We start from the raw sequence: 22,635 nt of genomic DNA, 5'->3' as shown, positions 1-22,635 counted from the left end.
TAGCTCAGTGGCCAGGCAAACTTTCTGTGCGACATCATTAAGAAAGTGAGGGGGAGAAAAATGGCGTATGCAGCAGTTCAGGATGAATACGAACATTAAATTATACCCTGCAGTCTTTCTTTTTTTAACACATTACTTTCTTCACATTCAAATGATTATGCATAACAAACAGCACACCACCGAAATCTTATTGCCGTGGGGCTGTCTCACCATGATGCGTTTAATATTTGATATAACTAGATTAACTGACAGTAGCATGTTTATGGAAAATTTATGCCTCAATAACCGTTTGCCCTTATGGTAATGAACAGCGGAGCTGTTTTGCATCCTAGTTTCCTTTCATTGTAGGAAAATTTCCACTGTATATTGAGGGAGCCCATCAGGAAAGGAGGGGGAACCATAGGTGTAAATAGAAGTTAAAAGGTAGAAATGCCTTTTTGCCACAGGTACACGGGAATTCTGGTAGGTTTCCCCCAGGTCACTATCAAATAAGGATATATGCACAGGGGTGTCACGTGATGGTGCATAAATGTTGTAAGCAGAACCCACCGTGGTCATATTGCGTATAGATCAGAGCCTGAGTGGCTTCTTTAAGTGTTGTTGACAAGTGTCAGGTGTTTTCTCTCTCCTTGGTGTCACCAGCATGACAGTGGCTGAAAAGAATGATGTTGTGAAAGTGGCCATTGTTGGTGCTGATTCTCACCATTCTGCGATGTCTTCCGTTTGCTTCCCATTCCCATTGGAACAGGGAACAAGGCTGGAGGGTGTTTGTCCCTGAGGAGGCTGCGCAGTTTCTCCTACAGCGCTGAATATATATACATTGTCCATGGAGGTTTTGGTCAGAGCTGATGATCGTCTCTGCAGCACTGACGACCCCCTGCAGTGATTTCCACGCACCCGTGGTGGGGTTGCAGCACCACGCTGCGATTGCGCTGCTGTTGATGCTTTCAAAGGCTCCTCTGCAGGCTGATTTTTGGGTTTGGCCTTTCGGAGCAGCCTCACGTCATGCAGCCTTTTCGGGGCTGTTTTCACAGTTGCAGCTTCTTTTTTTTTTTATCCATCTTGAGCTTCTGAAGGCCACAAATCTTGTGGCTTATATTATAGAGCACAGAGCCGGTGGAGAAGGGGGGAGCATGGAGTGATAGGCAAACTGGGGGGAAGGGGGGCTCCACTGGGCCTGGAACCTGCCTGGCTTCATTCATCTGTGTTATAATCAAAATGATTATAAAGAGCACAGTCCAAATCAAGAGGCCACTTTTAACAAGTGTATTTAAGGCTGCCCCCCCTCCCACCCCCCACCCCCCAGCAGCTTCTGTTATGTAAAAGCACATTTATTATTGAGAAGGATGCATATGAGCTCCTGAAGTCCACCTCTACGAGCTCTTGTCTCTCGCCCAGCTTCAATTTCAGTTTAAGCAAAGGGGGGTATTTGATAACAGAGCTCATCTGTGCTGTAAATGCCACGCAGGGGCAATTTGCTTTAAGCGTGCACACCTTCCGCAGGTGCTCGTGTTGTGAAATGGGGGTCCGTCCACGTCCACCCTCAGACCTGTCCCTGTCTTATTCCCCTCTCCTCTTTTATCCGTCATTAATTAGAAGTCATGAAGTGATGACTCCTGCCTCCCTGTAATTAATTCCAGGGTCTTCTGTGACCACATGCAGCGCATCATTGCCCGTGTCTGGTCGCAGGAGAACAGAGTGTAAATTGTTCTGGGCCACTAATTAGAAGGCTTATATGGAGAAGGACTGATTGATTTTGGCTTATGTTGCTGAAACCCAGTTCTTTAATTAGCCTACCTCTTGCTCAATTACAAAACTTTATACATTTCTTTTGTCCAGACAGATACAAAAGCAGCAGGGAAATGAAGGATGGAGATAATACGATCTCTGACCTGCAGAGACAGAGAGAAAGCTCTAAACCTCTTACATCTGCAGTAAGTCTCAGCTGTTGCTTATCCCATATTAATCCTTGTTGTTCTCCAGAGACTGGATCTTTGACTGAAATCTGCTCCCTAGCAAAGCAAGAGTTGCTGTAGAATCCAAAACTAACAGTGACTAATTAGAGAAGACTGAGAACACAGGTTAAGAACTGGTTATTCCCAAATATGGGGAATCAAAACAGTTCTACCGGGGTTAAACCTTCTCACATTAATACTAAATAAACTATTAATGAACACCTGCGGTTATTGAACAACTCAAGGTTTTGGTCAATTTCAACATGTTTGTTTAATTTTACAGATAATAAGTTTGGTTTTGGAGCAATTCCCATCGCCCTCTTTGCAAGTAAGATGAGAACATCTATGAATTATTTGCAGTGATTAAGCTGCCACCCTTTTCTCTTGCTGTCTGGATCAATCTCGAAGCGAACGATGTGGTTTTTCTAAACTCAGAGAGCATTGAGATGTTTCTTGCTAATGACCCAGTTGAACGTTATTTAATACGTTGTTTAATACCGTGCATGCAGGCAAACGTGCACATCTTTCTTCCAGGCCAAAGATTTTTGGCTCAGGTACAATAACCTTGGTGCACATATAGTATATCCAACTTTTTCTGATATTGCTATTCAAACTACTACCTTTAATGGTGCTTGGCAGATTTCTGACATATTCAATAGGATTAAATTGCAGCATCAAATTACCATCCCTCATTGTGAAAATCTCGACTGATAACAAACGCCGCCTGATTATCTCATCTGTTCGGTCACTGTTTACCTCCAATCTGCAGATCAGGCACAGCCCTCAGATTTACCTGAGAGATGTACAAATTATGCTTCGTTTCACCAAAAAATGGTGCAGCCTGGAACAAATCAGAAGGGAGAGATGATAAGACAAACCCCCAGGCGGGCTTGGTTTTACCATTCTGATTTCTCTTCATGCACTCTCACCAGGCCTGGCAAAGCCTCCTCGCTATCCTCGCCATTGTCATCGAACAAACCCCTAAAACTGAACATTTTCGCCTTATTTCCAACCAGTATCCATCCAGTTATGCTTAATTGTGAGCACTGAGCTGTGTAATAACAAGGTGACCAGGCACCGTGTTCTTTAGTTCTGGCTGTCTGCTGCTAGTTTCCGGGATGGAAACACTACAACAGAAGCAAATTTGGACCCTTTGGGGCAACAAAATGAGGTGCTTTGAATTTTACATGTATGTACATGCATTTTAAACTTTAAACTATTTTTAAACTGCATAGAGAGTGAGTGTTTAACTTTAATGCAGTGCACCTATGAGGTGCACCTAAGTGGAACTATAGGATCTATATCTGATATTTAGAAAATGCCTACATGTCTGGAAAGCTTTGAAACGAGATCTACAACATCACATAAAACCTGTGTTTTCACACTTTTCACACGGGTCAGTAACTCCGCTAAGTAGCTGATTTGTCCCATCGGTGGAGTCTGTGCACACACGAGCAGCTGAGGGCGAGAGGCTTGATCGGAGAGGTCGTAATAACCGCACTAGCGCTGCCGTCTGTGGGAATGGAGCTCAGAGGAAAAAATCAAATGGATAAGTCTATTTCAAGATGACAGACTCCCACGCAGCCTTGGGCCTATCAACTGTGATAGTCCAGCTTCCCGGAGTCTCCTGATTGGAGAGACCAACCCTGGTGATTGTGGGAGAGCGGGGAAAGGGTTTAAGTGCAGCGGTCCACTGTGACAACAACACATTTTATATTTCCATATCTACTGGTTGGATTGTTTTTGAAGGAATGTAATGTGGACTAACAGCAGCTATTGTTACTCAGATCACAGAATTATATTAAACTATTTTTGGCTGAGCCCTGAAGAGATGAATAATCCCACTATCTCTCCACTGAGGATGGAGATTTCATTACCAGCGTGCAACGGGGTGAGCGCATGATGAGCTTTTCGTTCTGTCAGATATCTGAATTCTCTTAAAGTCGCCGGGACCAGTTAGCAACTGTTGAACACAACAAGGGCTTCACATTTGCACAATAGCACACGAATGTCATGTTTTCCCACTTGGTTTATTCTGGCCTTTAAATGAGTGGTAACTCAAGGGGTCTGCAAAGGGGAGAGTTATTACAGCCGAGGGAGCAATGTCACTCTGAGTCATTATTCTAACCCCCAGCCCCCAGCGTACAAAGTATTCATCGTGGGGTCAGGAAATCAGGCAATTAGGGAGGCTCTGGACGTGGATGAGAGCCGACAGCCGATGGGGGAGCACGGAAAGCGCTGGGGAGGCCTGGACCTCTCCCCCTCAGGGAGATGACTGGTCCACATCGCTCAGCCCACTATGTGTATGGAACAACCACTTAGTCGTGCTGCTTATTTAAATCAAGCCAATGCACAGGCCTCCATTTGTCCGAGTACTTAAACGCCGAGTACTTAATAGCTTCGCGCTTAAGGATAAGTGCTCTGACAGAGTTGTTTTTGAGTCAAAAAAGAGAAATAAAATTAGATCAGCATTTGAAAGCTTTGATTACTGCATGGTAAAATGGAGGAGGCTGCAGCTTTGAATATCCATTTGCTGTGATGAACACGTCATGTGTTACAGCACCTCCACACTTTTGCTGTAATTACTGGAATTAATGTTGTCATTTGTCAAAACGCCACTTTTCCCTGATCTGGAACATAAATAGCTGCACATTTGTCAGCCTGATGAACACACGTTCATTCTTAAATCATCTAATGAACAAACAATCTCACAAATGCAGCTTTGACCATTCAAATTTGGACTTGGAGGTGAATGAGAGTCAGAGTTTCTCTCTCCAGACGGCATGTGCGCGGCCCACCCTCGTCCTCTGGAGGGCCTCCAAACACCTGCTGCATGTGTGATTAGTAAGACAGGAAACCGGAGTGATCAGAACTGGTTTTATCTGCCTTGAAAGCAATCGGCCCGCCGCTGCCTTCGACCGGAGCGCTTCAAAGATAGCTCTGCGGCAATGGAGGGATTATTCAGGGCCAAATGAGCCTCCCTCTGCTCTGCATTCACCAGCACGTCCATATTTTTTATGCTGGATCTGCCAACTGTAGCCTGTGCTGGTATTGGAATCTATTCCCCGGCTTTGAAATATTAACCACTAAGTGCAGAATCTGATGGCTAATTTTTTTTGTCATCGTGTCACTCTCGATTATGCTTAAGCAAATTCATCCATTTCAACAAATTGCTACATATTTAACGCAGAGGTCTCGATGTAAGTACGACAGGTTTTTTTTGTTTCCAAACCCCCTTGAGCGCTGCCTTTCCATCACTGCTGAGAAGATGGAAATTAGGTTCACATTTCTGGGCCAGAGCTTTCTTTATTAGCGGGTTATGCCACTAAATAAACAGCTGCAGGAGAAGTCTGCGAGAGAGGAAGGCTGTCTGCAAACTTAATAACACAGGTCAGGTCTCTTGCACGACCACACGAGTTAAAGCATCTTCTCACTGCTGCTGCAAGCTGTTCAGAACACATCGGGTCTTAATCTTGGCTAGTCAGGGGAAAATCAAGGTCTCCCCTTCGTGGGTCTGTACAGGTGTATAAGGAATGAAAGATATAGCTCATATTGATTGGACGCTTAGTCTGCTGCACTTCTGTCGTACATCCAGTCTGAGATGCAGGAAAAGTAGGCTGTTCTAAATATGTTATGTTTGAAGTCTTATTCAGGAATAACCCACAAAACTTTAAAGATAAAACAAGTGTTACACAATGAACACCAGGAGTTGAAGTTATTGTGGATGAACATACTCACCAAAGAATGAAAACTATATAGGCTGCAAGAGCGGATGACGATTTTTCATAAATGCAAGATGTCATTTTGGAAAAATAGTCTCATTAAAAGTAGATCTATTCATCCCTAAAGTATGTAAAATTATGCAGAAAATTAGTATGATTGAGAAGCATTAATTATACTTATTCATTTGCATACACATGTAATTATACACAGAACACTGTCTGATAATCTCTTATTATATTTTGAAATGGCGTGCAATCGTTGCAATTTGCTGAGAGCAGCTACTGTGGAGTATTTTTGGAGTTAGTAATATAAATTTGTATTTTACACGTACATCCCACGGTTTTATTGCCGCCATGTAGTTGCATCAGCTCGGTTCTGACCATGTTTTTATATATTACCGGTATCTTCACCATAGTACATGTAGTGATAGTGCCCCCTACAGGCACAATCGAGCCTATGCAACGTCAGCATGGGCGTCTAACAACGTGAAAGAAAAAACATATTGTGTTTTTAAGAAAATCAGAGTCTATTTTCTTTCAAAATATGCCAAATAAAACCATTCAACTGCAGCAAGATAAATACAGATGCCAGATTTAGAATTACAACACACCATAAAAGGAAGGTGCGTTTGAGGCGCACGGATATTTTTTATTAATTATAAAAATGGACGTAAACTTAAACCCAACCCGGGGGAAAATTAAAACATACTTTTGTAATAGTCCATGAATGGATGCATAACAAATTAAGTAGTGTTACTGTAGAGCGACAGCAGAGGGAGCTATAAGGGAGGACAAGATTTACAGATTTTTTCAAAGCTATAAATAAATATATATTAAAGTCAAAATGATTAAGAAGAATGTTATAATTATAGCAGTGTTTCTCTGTGTTTGTTTTGTTTGTTCGGGACATGTGTGGACCAGGCTCTTAGGGGCCAACCACATGACCAAGCTCTGAATTTCAATTAGCATGCAGAGGTGCATAAATTTACTGGAACCTCACACCTTTGCAGAGGTGCCAATCACCAAAATAGAGTGAGATAACCACAATGATTTCAACACTTTAACACCTGTCGTCCATCACTGACTGCAGCTGGGCTAAATGCAGCATTTGGGTGGAACGTTAGACCTCTCAAACACTCGGCTGCTCTGCTGATCTGTCTGCAAATGTGTGAAGGGGAGCTGGTGGAAAATCATTTAAGTAGAAATCCTGAAAGAGCTTTAAATATTCCAGGAGCTGTGCAAGATTTAATCTATGTCTGCAAAGCCAATGCAAGTCTGAACTGCTATGTAGTACTTTAGTAACGGTTAAAGTGTTCTGGCACTGTTGACTTCATCGCACACCCCAGGGGGGAACCCGCTGAGGCCATTAATCCAGAAGATGTTGCTGGATGAAGCCCCTAGACAGCTGCCTGCCTAAACACACACGAGCTGACGCTCCGCAGATGTGTCAAACCCGGCAAAGTTAATTCGACTTGACCTTTTTGGTTCTTGAAACAACCTGTTATTAGAACTCGATGACACGACTGGCCTCAGCCCGCTGTCCTGCGCTGTCACTCCGAGGGAGCCGTGATGGAGCACCAGAGCTTTTGGTTTTGTAAATAACCTTCAGGTTCAGCATCTACCGCTCAACTGCCAGGTTTTTATGGAGCTCAAGAGACAGAGGTGGCCTGGATGCAAACATAATTCAGCCCCCCAAAATATGAAATATGCTTTTGAGTTAAACACTGCTTGTATTTGAATTAATAATTATCACAGCAGCATTAATATTGATTGCGAAATTGATACTAACTGAACTATATCAGTGTTTTTTGTTGACACTGCTGGAAGAGCTCTTTTTGCATAAAATCAACATAGTTTCTGGTTGAAACAGAACAGAAAGAAAGAGGAAAAGGCACTGATATTAGGCCTACAATCAATATACAAACAATGACTAATATGATATGGAGTAACAATGTGACAAATTCCCTGTGGAAATATTATGCTCTATACATTGTGACGTTCTTTATTATTTGTATTAAGCAGTTGTATTGTGGGACAAGGAATTGATTTCACATGAATCCAGATCAGCCTTGGAGTCGGACCGGAAGGAACGAATTTGGGTGAGAAGAGAGAAGAGTTGCGCCGCCTGTGCGCCTCCAGGCTCCTGCAGTCACATTCACACAGCTGGTGAACGAAAGAATTTCAATTGTTCTGTTGAAGCGATGGTAAAATTTTACATTTACTTCGCAGATTTGCTGCTCTTGTGTTGCTGTGCAGGCAGATCAGCTTATTTGGTCTCCATTCGGAATGTTTCCCTCTGGTGCAGTTAAATACGCCCCGTACACGGAGGCCTGAACGCCTCTCATCCCGGGTCTGCTCCTCTCGCTATCTGGGTAGAGAGGCTCATTGAAAGAGCCGTGATGCGGCTGCAGGAAGCCTTTTACGCTTTTCACACAGCTCATGCACACTTGTCTGTATTCATAAAACAGCACGGGAACACATGCTCGCGAGAGTTTTCACGCCGCGCCTCGGAGCGCGGATTGGTTTGATCCTCCTCCTCTGTGCTGGCAGATAAAAGTCTGTGAGTCATTGACGGGGATCTTTTCATGATCTCACCCACTTCACCTATTTCTACCTCCCTTTGTCAGTCAACGCGTGCGTGCACGAGACAGCTGCAGACGCTGCGAAGCTCAAACGACTCCCACAAAAAAAATAAAAAATAAAATCCCGACATAATTCACAGGTGACGTGTTTATAACGTTGATCTGCCTGATATCCTGTCCTGGAAATCATCAAAAGAGTGAGGGTTCCAGCAGACCCAGCTGCTGAGGGACGCAACGGGCCTGGGCAGAGTGGTATTTTAGCATCCCCTGTCCTAGTTAGGCTGGGTAGGGGATTCTTTTCTGGAGTCAGAGGTAGAGTATGAGCAGTGAATAATTCAGTGCCGCTTCCTTGAGGCGCGTTCCCACTCGGCGGCTTCTACAGGCTCAGGCAGACGCACGCGTTTATGTCTTTAAAGGCATTAGCGCGCTGTGGGAACGCGGATCAATACTGCGCGAGGCAGAGGTAGAAGGTATGTTGACAGTGACCCGAGACCACCTTCAAAGCTGGTTTTCTGCTCGCCAGACACGTGTTACAGGACAGCTTTCGCCAAGTCACCCTCCGCATGGACGTGCAGACACCAGGGGCCGCGTAAAACGGCCCAATAACCAGACGGTGACGCGACCTAGGGAGTAAAATCCGATTTTATGTCAACAAAATAAAGTCAGTGCAGTTTGCATTTAATGCCTCTTATTTACCGTGTGTTTACTTTATAAATATGTTGCACACATCAGAATAATGTCCAGAGCTTCCATCTGTCTGAAGCAGAAATCAAGGATAAATAAGAGTCGTTTACGTGGTGAGTCATTTCTTTATAAATAGATTTATGACTGCAGTGAGTGGGATATTCCTAAATCACATCAGTGGGAGCATTTACCTGTTAAGCAAAGGGAAATCTTGGAGTTTGTAAGACCTATAGAACGCATCATCTTGTGGACACCAGCCTGAAGAGATGTGGTCTAGACAGGCCTCGGACTGAACAGCATCTCCAGACAGTCGTCTTCAGGGTTTTCCAGCACCCAGAGGGGCGGTGGAGATTTCATGACTCACTCTTTATGACGGCGCCAGGCTGCTCCTCTGAGCTGATCTCGGCAGGAGAGCGCTGATGAACACGGTTGCTGCGCTCTCCAGAGAGGCGCTGTGCACATCGGCGGGGCTTCAGCGCTCTCCTGACGCCGGCGTGGGTTTTCTCTCAGCACCGGTTTCCTCCCACAAACCAGAAACATGCACAGTAGTTTGATTTAAGGTTCTAAAATGCCCCCCAGGTGTGCGTGTGTGAGTGAAGGGTGTGCGTGCTCCGCAGTGGATTGGCAACCTGCCCGTGGTGTACTCAGACGGTGACCGCTGAGGCAGGCGGGAGCTCTGCAGTGACGATGGCATCCAACTGTGAGAGAGTTATTAAAACCTGATCAATCACCTCCCAAGTGTCTGCTGTCATTGAGTTCAAAGCAAGCCCAGCAAGCCAGCACTCTGCAGGCAAAATGACACAAACTTTGTCCGACGTGTGTGCGCCCGGGAGCAGGTTCTGGCAGAAATGCGAGTCCGGTTGTCCTGGTTGTCTGATATAATGGACCCAGTCTAACAGCCAGTGCAGAGGCGTGGCTCAGGTGTTCGGCTGCATGTGCAGAAAGCAAAGGAAGCCTGCATTTTTACATGGTTGTTGCCGACTGTTGATCTGTTTTCATGATAAGCCACCTGTGGGATTAACAGCAGCCAGTGCGTTCTTTACTCCGCAACAATGTGGGGAGGGGGACGAGAAACATCAAGTCGGTGTAGGCTGGGGAGGACAGTCACGCCTGCTTTGATGGAGGGCGGTTCTAATGCCGTAGGAGGCGGGGTGGGATGGGGGTGGATGGGGGGAGGGTATTGCCTGATGTGTGACGTTGGCGAGTTGCAGCAATTGGCCAACCTGTACGTGAGGAGAGACCAGTCGGGACGTCGGTACAGCAGAGTTGAGGAGGGGGTGGGGGGAGACACGACGGAGAGAGAGGGAGAGAGGGCGCATTCAGGGAGTTGGATGGATGCGCGGGGGCAGACGGCAGGACATCGGTTCTCGAAACACCAAGTGTCCCATCAAGAGGTGCACCAAGTCGGCTTTAGGGATGTAGTCGAAGCGGTTCGGAGCTCAGCCCATCCGAGCTCGTCATCATGAAGAAACACTCCGCAAGGGTTGCCCCGCTGTCCGCCTGCAACAGTCCGGTGCTCACCCTCACCAAAGTGGAAGGTAGGCAGACTTCTCCCTCTCTCTCTCTCTCTGTCTCTCCTGGTACCGGCTGAAACATCCCTCCGACTCATTCTGCACAAGGATGAACCTACGCGCCGAAGGTGAAACAACGCGGGAGGCGACCAAGCGCGCAACTTTAGGTCATCCCTGATGCAACATCCATGCAAACATTTGGACTGCATCTGTCTGCGGATGTGTCGCTAAAGAGCCCTGGTAAATGACATCTCCGCTGCTGAGGATGAAGTCCCAAACACGTCCGTGGTATCGCAATGACTGTCGACGCATTGATTTATTTTCCCTTCCCGTAGAATCCCAATGATCCTAAATTTACTGAACTGCAGCAGGGATTTCCCATCTCGCACCCCCACCCATCACTGCTAAAATTCCATAGCTGCTGGGACAGAACCCTTAGGATTACTTCGGGTGCGTGACAGCGGATTCATCCGAATGTTTAGACATCTTCGAATCTGTCGATGTCAGGACACCTCTGCATGCGTGTGCAGGTGGAGAACATTTGTACTGTAGACTCCCCAGACTCTGCTGTACACCTCATCGCGGTTTTGCATAATGCATCCTCTCTGTGCACAGAGGTCTGCTTAAAGCCTCCGTGCTTGGTGCAGGAGGGAGCAAATGGATGTGGAGTGAGTCCCTCATAAGAATCTCACATGCATCCTGGAGATGAAGCAGGAGAAATGTGGGTCTTTATCTCTGCTGGTTAGCGTGCACTCTTGTGCTCCGTAGGCAAATTAACTGTAGAGTAAATTACTGTTCAATCAGTTGCTGATTAGATAGAAACTTAAATAACCGTAGAATATGTGTTCAGCCTTGAAGAGAGCATCAGGAGGTCTGCAGCTGTTGTCCCTGCGTTTCTGCTGCTTCAGAGTTCACCGGCGTGGCAGAAACAATCTGGAACCTACTTTGTTGCTCATAAATAATGACAGAGCCCAAAAATGGATGGACTCAGCAGAAAAGTAAAAAAAAAAAATTAAGGTGCTGAAGCTGTTTGAATGAATTCTGGACAGATTACAGACGCGAGATGGTTGCTCTTGAGTTGTATGTGTGTGTGTGTGTGTGTGTGTGTGTGTGTGTGTGTGTGTGTGTGTGTGTTTGTGTGTGTACATGAGAGTCATGCATTTTAGTGTGTCACAGCAGTTGTGATGTGTGACCATTTTGGCTTCGGCTGAACACACACAGGCCCTGCTGCCACTTATGTAACACCAGCCTCAAAACCCCTTCTCCTCACTGACAACCTGCACCCAGCTGTCAGAGTGTGTCTGCAGTTCTTCCCCTCACACTTCACTTCTTCTCTGTTCTTCGCTCTCTACTCCCCCAACTCATGTGTCTGGTTAACATTTGCAGCCATGACTGTGGCAGAGGACGGGCGGTGACAGCTCCCCCAGTTGAAAGTTTAAACTGACTGCAAACAGACTTCAGCTTTTTCTTCCGCTTGGCATTTTAATGTGTTTCCTCCCCATCATTTTCTCAGGAAGATGCTAAGATGATGGGGGGGGGGGGGGGGTGAAGACATTCGTCAAGTTGAGGCGAGCAATGAAAAAAAAAATCAGTCATTTACGCAGTGGGGCAGAAATAATCACAGTATTGTTTTAGAAAAAGCCAATTTCTGGATATTTACTGCCTGCAGCAACACATTAGACTCTCTGTCTCATCACCCCCCCCCCCCCCCCCCCCCCCCCCACACACACACACACACATAAACACACACACAAACACTTACACCACGCCAAACTCCTGTTTTCTGTGGCATCCTGTAGCTGCTCGTGGATGAAGCCCATTGATTTCTCCTCAGGATTCTCTCTGGGAGACATCTTTATAGAACTTCAGTAATGCTCCTCTGGTGTCAGGGTTTAAGGGGATGTGACTTCATTGTGCTCTTTGAAAGAGACCAGGCCACTTTTTTTTTTTTAAAGAGCCTCAGTATTCATACATCCTCCAGGAAGTCAGTCATATTTCGCAGGAAAACGCTGGACTGTGTTCCAACACTTCAGGCATCTTTAATTCTGTTTCAGTCAGACTGGAGGCAAATGTGAGAGGCAGCGTAGTATTGATTGGACTTTTTTAATTCATTGTTTGCAATCCAGGGTCATTTTATTCTGTACACTTCAAGATGTTGCAGATGCTTTCACAAGCGAAGCTTCGGGAAGGATGTGCAGAATGCCGGATAAAAAAGTTGCATATTTTGAGCTGGTTGTTCATTCTTTGTGCACAGGTCCCAAGAGGGAACTTCCTCTTCATAAAAACCAGCATTTACACCAAAGCTTGTCGCCCCAAAAGTAGTGAGATTATATCATAAGGGAGTAACATTAGTGGATGTAGAGGAGGAAGAACGCAAAAGTCAGAATCATCCAGGTTTAGCTCACTCAGGCTCCGAAACCTGATGAACCTTCTCTTCATTTACATTTATCTTATTTATATGTAAATGCTTGTTCAGGCCTTTGTTGAAAAGCTGTGATATGGGAATTAAATGTAAAACAAAGACGGATACCTATTTTTTCCTGCAGCGGTGGTCTTAAAGCATCGACCGAGGGAGTGTTGACATTGATGTGAGGCCTTTTCTTTAATTGTATGTCACTTTAAAGGCAATTCTACACAAACATGTGATGATGAGAAGGGATTTGATGTCTTCCTTCAGGGTACGGGAAAGGTTCCTCTCTTCCACACAGCCAGTCAAACAGATGGTAGAGCTGCAGTGTTGAACCACCCAGATCAGAAACTCAGAAACTGCAGAGGTTATAGTATTGGCAGCAGCTCATGCCAGAAAATGAATCGTTACATTTCTGGATTAATAGTCAGAAATAGCGAGATAGTAAACAGGAGGTAAGGCTGTTTGGGGAAAGCGTCCTTGCACGGGCGCACCACGGCCAGTGGTTTTAAATATTGATTTGTTGTCCATTGCTGTTTTCTCTGTTGTTGAGGGATGCTCGCAAACTCTTCCTCTGCCAAAAATGAGTAAAGGATGCCGGGTTTTTGCTGTCACAACAAGAAGCCCTGGCTGACCTCACGGCACCGCGAGTAACAAGTCGTCATTGTATGAAGCCAAATCAGCGCCAGTGGTTTATTTAAAGCGCTTGTTTAGATGCTAAACTTTGAAGCAAAAGAAAATGTACATGTCACTACGTGTGGCCCTAAGTAAACCTAAGTTAAACTCAACACACCTTACATCACATCCACATTATTAGAGGCTGCACCTGACACCTGCTCATGAGGCCGTGGACTTGATCTGAGCGTTGAAGCCGAGCGCTGTAGGTCGCTGCGGTTACAGACAGCAACACTGTGAGGATCTGGCTCTGTTGTCCTTTGAGGTGAAAGTGGAAGCAGATGGGAGTTAGGAAGAACGGGATCAGTAACAGTCGTCCTGCCCTTGTCTGCCCTCCTGGGCTTCTCTCTGACCTCTGCTGGTGGGGGCCCACCTCTCCGCAGGGTGTGTGTTCCACCCACCCCTCTGCTGTGACACTGAGCAGGACAGGCTTGTCAGAAGAGTCGGACACGGCGTGTTGAAAGGTCTCAGAGTGACAAGTGGGCCTCACCGAACTGTCAGAGACAAGTATCAAAGACTCCTGCTGTCTGACAGAGACACAGAGCCGGCTGCGTGTCTGTCTGCTGCTGCTGGTCTGTAAAACTTCTTAACAACCTGGCTCATGCGTTTGGGACAGCAAAAGCCCTTTTTAAAGATTTCTTTAAAAGCTGAACGATTTCCACATGAAGCTTGAAAATGATCTGTTCAGGTACAGGTGGAAAATAAAAATAATCATAGTCATTGAAGCAGCAGGACAAAGCGAGTAGCAAGGCAGGGAGACGGTAGGGGCCTGGGCTGGGAGTGGCAGGGTTGATGGTTCAAGTCCCAGTTGTCGACCAGAAATGTGAATTAAATTTATGGACATGTAGGCAGAGAGGTAGTGGGATGTTTTCACAGCACTGCTCAGGTGCCAAACCCTCCCAATGCTCAGACTCCCTGTCTAAACCTCTGCCTCAACCTTACCTGACCTATCCGCATGTATATGGTGTGTTGTGTGTTCTTTGTATGTATAAATAAGCATCTTGTGTATAAAAGCAGTAATTGTCCCTCTGTTAAATTTGAAAGTTAGACTTCTTGTTTAAATTAATACCAGCAGTAGTGGTAGAAGTGCAAGCATCACCATCAGCAGTAGTAATAATAGATATAACAACATCAGCAGTAGCTTTGAACTAGGTTTTTTTTTTTATTTAGGTCATGATTTTCTTCACCAAAATTTACAAACTATACCACAAAACAGAATCAGGCCTTAACTGCTATATGGTCTGCATACGCTATTGCAGACGATCGTACAAAGGTCACTGAAGCTCAGCAGTGCACTGAAGAATTTCCCAGGTTCCACCTCCACCAACGGGGCTGTGCTGTTCCTTACATGTCTGCCAGAGGGGTAATAATGACACGCTATTCACTAGTGACAGTTAATTAATTACCGTGGAGGACCGAAGGTCGAGGAGTTCGCCAGGTAGACTTTGATTATGCCGTTGACCCAGCAAGTGTCCGATCAGATCCATCACCAAGCAGAGAAACAGACGCGGAGCTTCTGTGATCGATCCGTTTACCTTTGAGTCAGTGAGGCAGAGCGGCATCGTGGAGCTGTAGGTCCTACAGCTCTGTCACCACCGTAGCTTCACATGTAAGCCTATCCATCCGTCCATCCATCCATCCATCCATCCATCCATCCATCCATCCATCCATCCATCCATCCATCCATCCATCCATCCATCCATCCATCCATCCATCCATCCATCCATCCAATCCATCCATCCATCCATCCATCCATCCATCCATCCAGAGACATTTTAAAGTTTTTAAAGATGTGTGTTCTTGCTTTGATAAATTGGATAAAATCAGAGGATGTCATGGGCAGCGGCCTGTGCTGGGACCTGCAGAGGGACATGTCTGTCAGCTCCAGGTTGTTTGAAGTATGCGAACGGGCTGGGATTTGCAGCTATCGGGAGGTGAAATCTGCACTGTAGCGTCTGCAGGAGAAAGGCAGACTTGGGCTGAGATGGAGGGAGTAGCAGGAAAGCAGCCTGGTCTTGGCCTGATAAAGCTGAACATCAGCGGGGAGATTCTGAGCGCACTTCATGTAGGTCAGACATGCAAAGTGAGTTTGGGATTCTTCCAGTTAGCTGCTGATGTAAAAGAAGCATATTGCTGTGAAAGGAACAAATCAGCTACACAATCTGCTTCAGATTGATGGATTTTAATGAAGAATTTATAAAAAAAAAATGCAATTGCTATAGTTTTAATGACATCATCTCAATAAAATATGATGTAGACCTTGTCTGTCGACATTTGACCGTGCTCCGTTAGGGTTAACAGACGTCAGTTAATCATTCAGCACATGGAGATGTTACGTGCTGCTACCTTCACAGTAATATTGGCTCCATATGTCGTTAGTGGAGGGGGCCTGTTTAAATCACCCAGCCACTCCTGTCCTCTAACCATGGAGGCCAGGACTCATCCTACTGATGAGTTCAGCCGCATGGATCAGCACAGATTGATGCAGCTGCTATCTCACTAGAGGTGTCTTTAAACGTCAAGGAACTAGTGGGCAAAATGTGTTTTTAGTGATGCGTTCATGGGCGTTTTCAGTGTTTAGTTTGTTGGCGCGTGCCGGAGTTGAAAATGCTTAGCTTGGCCCCGGCGTTCTGCGGGAGGGGCGGATTGGCACGGCCCACCACTTCATTTGGGAGATTGAACAGTGCTGCAGTATAGAGTGGAGGCCAGGGCCCAAGCATGTGGGACGGAAGCCCAGGAAGGACAAAAGTCAAGCAAGGGATGACCTTGAGAACAAGACAAAGAGGCCTAGAGTGTGGGGATTTTCAGCACAGGTCTCAGAGGTATAAGTGTGTCTCCTGTTTTGTGTTTTGCTTTTTTAATATACAGTGCAGCCAGAGATCATGTAAAGTTTACAGATCTCCGTTTACAGACGACATTTTCTCTGCAATAGATCAACACAAATATGTGTATTTTACATGGGAATCTAGAAAACTGAGGTTTGGATGGGAAGGTAGATGATAAATGATACAATGAGGCAATCTGGGTGGGTCAGAGGTCACTCCCGTGTGAGTAATAAGTCGCTCATCCAAAAAAAAACCCAGTAGTAACACAAAACAACGGCATCAACACCTGTATGTAAAGACCTACCGCACATTCCGTAGTATAAGCCGCTACTTTTTACTTATACTTTGATCTCTGTGACTAAATGAGCGAAGTGGCTTATTTATGGATTTTTATTACTTTCTGAATCGCCCCACTGGGATAAAGTTTTATGAATTTGAATGGATGTTTACGACCAAGTGGCCACCAGAGGGCGCAACAGCAAGACAGACAGGTTGTAGAGCTATGGTCATGCGAGGAAGACGCTAGTTTAATTGTGTTTTGAACAGTCTTTCTGCTCGTCATGTACACACCCTGGTCATGGGTAACACGAAGAAATGCTTATAATGCAGCTTTCAAGTTAAAAGCTAACGATCAACAGCTGGAAGTCTCGTTATTTTTTTTAACTGGTGTTATCGTAATTCCATTTTACAGCTGTGTTACTGCCTTGTTTAGTAACTAAACATTTAAAATAATCTTTCTGTGTAAAGATCTCATGCTTCAAAGAGGCCACCTGCGGCTTATAGTCAGGTGTGCTATTTAGTGCGGAATTTACAGTAACTGTATTAAGCATGTTGAGTTGAGGGGTTTCATTGGTTTCATCTTGGCTGTTTTTTTGCATCCAGCATTCCCCTTGGAAGGATAAGGTGCAGATAAATCAGCATAAGCCTCTGTGTGAGATCCCATGGGGAGGATTATTAACGTTGAACTTGCTGGATGGTAGGAAGTTACAGATGATGCACAATTATTTCAAAATGCACATTGTTGCTGTGGTCACACAGCCTTTGTTCGGTGTTGTGGAGATTCTTTTTATCCGGGCTTTGCTGGCTGTAGTCACTGTTCCCCAAGATGCTGTCAATTTATCCCTCGATACACAATGTCACTGAGACAATGGGAGGGCAATAACCCGCCTGGATGAAGATCTGATGCGTGAATAATTTATGCATTGTTGTCTGGGGATAGTGGGGAAGGTGAACAAGTGGAAAGATCAACGTTGTTTTCAAGCGTATTCCCATTTACACTTTTCACTGCTTATTGCATCATCAGGTATGCATGTGTTGAAGAGTTTCATTGTATCTGTAACCCTCCTGGGGGGTGGGGGGGAGGGGGGAGGCTGAAGCCAATCACTTTTGACAGGCAGAGTAGGTGTGAGCAGGACAGATGTAGCACCGATTGTTGCATCAGTTCACACATTATTTAATACATATGGCGCGTGTCATCTTTGTGACGGGCGCCATAGAAAAGTTAAGTGTGTAGATTTCTGTGCAGCATCTCTCTCTCTGTCTCTCTCTCTCTCTGGACACACATTATTGTATAAATGCTGTGAGGTGGGGAAGGGGTCAGCTTGGATTAGATATCAGATCTGCCTCTTTGCCCTCTGTTAGGCTGCAGCCTGTCACACTTGATCACCCTCATTTTGAACAGATGTCTGACTGATTCCCTTCAAGTGGAATTTAACTCTGGACAAAGCTATTTTTTATCCAGGAACGGACACAAATACATGGGTGACGTCTGCCAAAACAGGTCTAAGATTGGGTTTGCAGCGGATAAGCTAATGAATACAGTCAACCTTATCCCGGTGCACATATTTATCAGACCTTTACAAGGTAAATGGATTTTATCATCATGTTTTAGCCATAAAATTATCATTTGTGCATCTCTGCAGGAGAAGACCGGACCAGAGAGAATGCGGTGGGCACCACAGAGTCACAGTCAGCAGGCGGCGCCGCGGGAACAGAGGTCGGCTCCAGCCGACGGAGGCTCCACTGCTGCATCAGAGTGACAACCGTGCAGGTGCGCAAAGCGCTATGGGGAGTCGCCATGGTGATGTGCATGTGCTCCTCCTGGGCAGGGTTCACCCAGCTGGCCAAGCTGACCTTTAAAAAGTTCGACCGCCCCTTCACACTCACCTGGTTTGCCACCACCTGGAACTGCCTCTTCTTCCCCCTCTATTACAAATCGGCCACCTGTGCAAGAACCCAGAGAGACAGACACCCAGACAGAGATTCAGGTGAGGCGGCGCCAACCTGTAACCAACGGGTAACGAATAATGCAACAGAGGCCCACTGTGTTACACATCAGGTCGGTCGATATGCAAAAACCACACATCACAGGGTGAATGGCCCTTGATTGGGCGGTCTGCAGTGGCGAACAACTCTGCATGAAAAGGCTGGGATCAAACCGAACATCAAAATGATGAGAAATACAAAACCAGGCGTCAGCGTGTCCCCTCAGGTCAGCTGACCGCATGACTGACTGATGAGGAGAAAGGTAATTAAGTACAGACTGGTGTTGCGTTCAATGTCCTTGCAGCTGAAGGACACACAGAAAATCCGTGCTGCAGGGAATAAACATGCATAGAGGCCTTAAGATTAAAGAAACGAAATAATAAATCTCCTAAAATGAACTAAATACATTGTGAAGTTGCATGTTACAAATAAATTAGTAAAGAGGTTTCTTGCAATCGGATGTTTGCAGTGAAGAAAGAAAAGTACTGTATACATATATATACACCTGTGTGGGAGGGCCCACTAATGAACCATTTCAGGGATCCAGTTTCATTAAAGAGACAATAATTTTCAGGTGATATTGGTTTAATTCTGTCTTTTCTTTTAATTCTTCCACTTTCAACATGAGGGCTGCTACAGCTAACTAATGTGAAGCCGCCCTCTCGCGCTGCGTTGTCCCACCTCACAGCATGAAAAAGCAGTTAGCAGCAGCCTCGGGTGTCCGGAATGCAACGCAAACATTAGAACTCATTTACGGCCACATAACAAACGCCTACCATCACGTTGCTCATGGAGTTGTCCCAGAAGGCAAATATGCCGGAGCGTTGAAGCTGTAAATGTCCTTGACTTCTTTCAGATGTCTCAGCTAAATATCATAGATGGAATTCCAATATTTAGCTGCTCCGTTAAAGCTTCCACAACACAGTTAGAACAAATACACAACAATCAGAAAAGCTCATCTGTTACACATGAGCGAGTGAATGTTTGCATAATCTTGAATATAAACTTATTCATCGTTCAGTTTGGAGAAAATCTGGGTCTCATCTTTGGTCTGCATCAGGAACTAGTTTAGAACCTGATCTTTATAGTGTCACTGGAGCTGTAAAGAGTCCGTAACCCAGGCGGACCTGCTGCAGACGCGGTGGTGAGGTGGACGGTGTGTTTGAGCTGGGGTGCTGCACCACTGTGGTGTAATCCTTCATTTCTGAGGGATTCACTTAAAGATTTGGAACTCAGCCCAGAGCTGAGGTGTGCTCGGAGTACTGGAAAACAAAAAGTGTTTTTGGGATGGGGAGGGGGTCAATGACAATGCAAAGAACTGGAGACCGAGCTGACACTTGTAATTTCTCTCTCGTCTCTTCCTGTGGAGCGGATGAGAAACAAACCACCTGCTTAATGCCGGACCGTGTTTTCCTGCTTCCCTTTAATGAAACCGGCTTCAACATAAAAGACACTTTGATTGATTTCAAACTGGACGTTGGATCTAAAAACAGGGCACTGTGTCACTGAAGTGGGTAATTATTTTCATTTATCGGGTTGAAACAGAAAACAAAGCAAAAAAAAAACCAGAACATTATTATTAAAACCTCAAATTACTGTAGCGTCATTTTCCTTTTCCCCTCCAACATATGGTATCCTGAAAACACGCAAAGGCTCCAGAAATAGTCATTCATGTATTTTTATGAGTGTATTTATAAAATATGACCATGCAGGTTCCTCTAAAACTCATTTGTTTGAAGCAGAGACTGTTACACCAAAGCCGACTACAAGAAGAAGTGGTCAAATAAATACTCATTATCACTACATATTACCATCCCACAGTGCCGTTGCATGCTAACACTCTGCTTTGCCTTTTGTCTCTGCACAGGGAGTGTTGTCGTTTTTTCGGGGACGACGGGCTGACGCCCAGGGTGTTTTTCACCAAGGTTGCTCCATTTGGCCTGTTGTGGGTCCTCACCAACTACCTGTACCTGCAGGCCCTCAGGAAGATCAACACAACAGACGCGTCGGCGCTCTTCTGTTGTAACAAGGCCTTCGTATTCCTGCTGTCTTGGATTGTACTCAGAGATCGCTTCATGGGGGTCAGGGTGAGTCCATCTGTCCCGGTGACACACAGGGCGAACATGAAAGACTTAACACAATTTTAATACATCTAAAAAAAAAACATAAAAGAAAGAAAGAAAGAAATGAAAAATAAATGACTGACGACAGTGTAACAGAAAACACACTGGACTGTTGCCATGGAGATCATTGGTATGGTAAAGTAAGTGATGAAAGGTGATGAAAATGAAAAAAAAATAAGTACAAAATTTAATTTTGATGACTGGCCACAGACCAATTAAAAAAAGATAATCAGGTTTAATGGAACCCTTCGGGGTCGTGTCCTTCAGCTCAGGAGCCGTTGATATTGATGCCGTGACAGACAATCATCCCGAACACGAGTCGGGTGTTTGTGTAACTCAAGATCTGCTTGTGAAAGTCCATAACCACCAACGCTGCATCACAGCGCTGTGCTGCCTTGTAACAGACTGAATGACCTTCAGACCCTCCTGCTGGTTCTTCTTGTGTCCCTGAGGGACGTCCCAGGCTCCTGGACCAGGCCTTCGCCACCTCAGCATTTTGCTGATGAATGCCGTTTATGGTGCACCAGAGCGAGCGACACCTGCGCGGTGGTTTTCTCCCAGCGGTGATCGTGTCACTTAAAACACACCCCCCCCACCCCGGCGTGCGGCTGCGCCTTCGTTCCCCCCGCGTTCTGCTGCTGATTGCGACCACATGAGGAGGGACGGGCAGAGGGGTTCCGAGGTCTGTCTTCCTCGCCTCCCACTGTGACTCCTCAAATGCTTTCATATCTGCATATCTGCAGAACAAATTCCTTTTTTTTTCCTACTCCCACACTCAAACCCCCCCCCCCCCCCACCATCGCTCCCATGCGCAAGCCTGCCTCCCCACCCCCATTATCGGTGATGAAAGGCCTCAGTAGAGACAAATGCCGCTATAATCCTGCTGCTCGCTCTTACGAACACAGCCCCTCCATTTCTCCCTCTCTCTCTCTGCCCCCTCTCTCTCTCGCTCTGCCCCCCCCCATCCTCTCTCTCTCTCTCTGTTCGCATTGGGATTGCAGCTTTCAGATGTCTGCAGCAATGCAGGGGATCTCGGATTCATTGTAAGGAACAAGGAGGAAAGCGAGTGAGAGAGGGTAACATTTGAATGGATCTGTATAAGCACAGCATTTATTCACCTGAATGGCTGAGTTTCGACTACACCAAGCAAAAATCACGATCATAGGAGGCGGAAAAAGCCGAGCGCAGGTGCTGCTGTACTAACGCTGTAACTACAGCGATGTAGCCTGAGATGGCAACACGTGCAGGGACGCCGGCATTGTAAACGAACTGCCCGTCAAAAGAAATGAGCACGTGCAGGTGAGTGACAGGCGGCCTGCAGCGGAGAAGGAGACACTTTAGCCAAAGGTGCTTGAAGGGCTTTGACCAAATAAAAGCATGAAGCTCATTCATCTTCCTGACACCTTCTTAATGCAGAGCTAATCCATCCGCTGAGCTCTGTCCCCCAGCGCACTCGCTGTTTGTAATAAAGCAGGCGACAGGCCCGGTCGCCTGTTACTTAAGGTTGAATCAAAACTCTCTTTCTTTTGTGTTGTTTGTTTTCTTAAGTTACTATAATGGCAGATCAATGGCGATGGTGGGGCGTGTTTGGATTGTAAACATGAAGGCAGTGGAAGAAAATCAATGTGAGCCAATCAAGCCAACACTGAAGATGCCGCCTCCGACTTTGGAGAGTCGGTTTGGCCACTGAATGATGCTGAACACAGACGTAGAAATCACGTTATACACACCCTCTATCGTAGTAACTCCGTTTTATGCTTGTGCATTTACTGCCACAACAATACGCAGATTGTATTCATATATTTTCAAATGGCTGACTTTCACATTTGCTGGTCTTTCAGGTGCTGCATGTGGGGCTTTTTTCTGTGCTGACTGTACAGTAAAAG

The 22,635-nt window shown here is 45.7% G+C and overlaps 1 pseudogene; it reads left to right on the top strand.

Moving 5' to 3' along the window:
- The window catches only part of LOC101076342 (putative thiamine transporter SLC35F3), a 28,183-nt pseudogene that overhangs the window by 4,354 nt on the left and 1,194 nt on the right, over positions 1-22,635 (top strand).

Source organism: Takifugu rubripes, chromosome 4, assembly GCF_901000725.2.
Source record: "Takifugu rubripes chromosome 4, fTakRub1.2, whole genome shotgun sequence".
In the NCBI taxonomy this organism is placed as follows: Eukaryota; Metazoa; Chordata; class Actinopteri; order Tetraodontiformes; family Tetraodontidae; genus Takifugu; species Takifugu rubripes.
Note: the sequence above shows the minus strand (reverse complement) of the source record. Positions and strands in the feature narration are given on the sequence as shown.